The following is a 2,917-nucleotide window of genomic DNA, read 5'->3' on the forward strand; positions in this document are numbered from 1 at the left end:
GGAAATAGAATACCATAGCATTCTTTTTCAAACTGAGGTAAGTTAAAGGATTTTATAGATTACTTTTTACACAAAATTGTCCAGCAAAAATATGGGTACACCAGTTTCACCACACTATTTCAGCTTGACCTTCAAACTGCCTTGTACAGAAATATTTCAAGCTGAACAGGGCTCTTTGTTTATCCAGCAACTACATTCCTACAAAACTCAGTGGGAACAAAAAGCCTGAGTGAAGTGTATAAAGGGAGTGATTTCATGACTCACACTGTACTTGTACTGTTTGATGTACATTGTCACAGAGAGCTCATTGTTAAGCCTAACAATGGGAAAGGTAGCACAGACACTGCAGAAACTCTGCCAACATGCACGAGAGAGAGGAGCCTCATCTGGTCTTTACGCCAGTGAAAGGGCAATGGACCCCCCATAAAAACTAAATTAGTGCAAATGACTACCTGCTTTGCAGAAAAACAAATACATGTCTACTCTAAATCACAGCTTTGCTAAACAGCTAAGAAGAAGTCTAACAACAACAACAAAAAAAAAACCAGCTCAAGGTCCACGTTTTTGGCGGGGGTTTACTGTATCTCACAGTTGTTCTTAGCAGATGGTGTTTGCTCATTTATCATGAAATAGCTCACGTGACTTCATTATGACCCTTTGTAAATGCAGAGAGAGGTGTAAACTCCAACGCTATAGCACAGGTAAGTAAATGTTTTCTAGAGGTTTCTCATGACTTTGGAATTTTATCCAGGAAAGGAACCACATTTGTACAAGGCGTCGCCTTTGCCATGTGTAAAAGTGTTTCTTTCATTGTGCAGTTTTCTAATCTTTAGCTACGTCACACCCGATACAATACGGGGTTCTTCCTCAAGTGCTTAGAATATTTGAGAATAATTCACATGGTGATTCTGCTATGGATGACTTTGCAGCTGACTCACGGTACTGTTCGGGGAGTTATGAGTATGCTATGTACTGTTGTATGGCATCACATAATAAAGACTAACAAATCCTCCCAAAAACTGTTCATAAGTTTATCTAATGTAGATACAGACTGGAGATTCACCACACCTCTAACCACATCCTTTTCCTGTCTACTTCCTATAAACACTTCCGCAAATACAGCACCAGCTGCTTTTGTTTTTCATAACCCTCCCTCCCTTCTACCTACTTATCTTTCCACCTGTCCTGTCCTGTCCTTTATTCTTCCTTCATTCTATCCCCTACTCCTTCCTCCTGTCTTCACACTTCCACACAGGCATTCTTCCATGCTGGAGTGCAGTGTGGATCCTTCAAAAGCTTCTCTAAATTGCTGATCATCAACTAAGCATCTGTCCACATCATCCTCACCCATATAACATCTCCTCATGAATCCTGCTCTCCATCCTCATCGAGGCGTGGTCCTAGCTAGTGAATAAGCTTATCTTAATAAGATAAGGAGTGGCTAGTCAGCAGGTGCTTCATAAAATTAGAGTAATGCTATTGAAGAATATTTTGACTTTCAAAGGCTCACTCCAGATACAATATATATGTCATGTGTATTAAATATGCATTGCATTAATTTTATATTAACAGTAAAGGATAAGTTGTGATAAGTAATAGAAAACTAGACTTGCAAGTGTTAGCAAGAGTGTCTAAGACCCCATTTACACCTGGTAGTAACATATGATCTGTATTTGTATTTCCTGTCTGAATAAAGAGAAGTTGCTGGTGTAAGTGTATGCAGAATGATCTGGGAATGAAATGTAATGGGATTAGCCTGACCACATCTTGGGGTGTTTTTAACAACATCAAAATGACCTAAAGACCTATTGCTCAGATGTCATTCACCAGATCACGTATCAAGATACAGATTATGTGTTAAGACCTGAAGGTAGAAAGTGGGCGGACAGGAATGTGCTTTAACTTTGGATGAAAAAGAAGTACAGTCGATGGTGAAAGACATTTTTTGACAAATAGAGCCTGGAGGTTATCAGTAAAAGGTTTTCTGTCCTTGACCTAGACAGGATTTGATATCAAGTTTTTATTGCCAGTCAAAATATGTTAAAAGTTGACTTTTAAGTAAATTTAAAGTACCAAGCATCTATTGCTCACTTATTTCTAACCATGAACCTCCTACTTGTTCATGTTTTGAGGGGCCATGGCTTGAGGTCTGTCCAAATAGCTTCATAAAATTCACACAATGAAAAAATCAAAGACATAAATATGGTCATACTTTGTTTTATTTGTTTTAGCATCATCCACTGAGGTGTGTTTAAAATAGAATTAGGTATGTAAAGTGCTGGCATCATTCAGGTAGAAACCTGCATGCTCTTGAGTTCTCCAGCTCTTCAGTCTTACTTTTGCTAACTGACCTATATGCAGAACTATGTTAGCCTGTCTATCTTGTGAAAAAGCAACATCTTTCTCAACAAATCCTGTCTGTCCTGTGTGTTTAATTGCTCTGTGAGCTTGACTTAGCCTCCACGTGTAGTCTGGGAAATGCCCCAGAATGATTTTTTGAAAATAAAACATACTTTCCAGATGTATAAAATAACAACTGACAGGTATTTGGGTAAGCGACAGGGAACATTACAGCAGAGACTAAGCAAAAAAATGAAGCCAGCAGCTATAAACACAAGGAGCCTACATCAGTGTCTTAGGCCAATGCTGAGACTTCACATACATATTAACAAATTGGATTAAACCCTTTCTGAAGAAGTTATGCTTATGAGGCAACATAGGTTTTAATATTAAACAGCAGTGGTTGAGATCATTCCTGAATCATGAATCAGTTTTGTATTTGTACTTCGATTGCTGGCAGCACCCAATCTATGGTGGTGCGTGGGGGCCTCATGTTTTAGTGAAAGCCCATTTCAAAACTGTGGTACATAAAATAGGACTGTCTTTCATAGTAGTGGTATTCTTTCTCAGTTTCCAG

This window comes from Monopterus albus, unplaced genomic scaffold, assembly GCF_001952655.1.
Source record: "Monopterus albus unplaced genomic scaffold, M_albus_1.0 scaffold20.1, whole genome shotgun sequence".
In the NCBI taxonomy this organism is placed as follows: domain Eukaryota; kingdom Metazoa; phylum Chordata; class Actinopteri; order Synbranchiformes; family Synbranchidae; genus Monopterus; species Monopterus albus.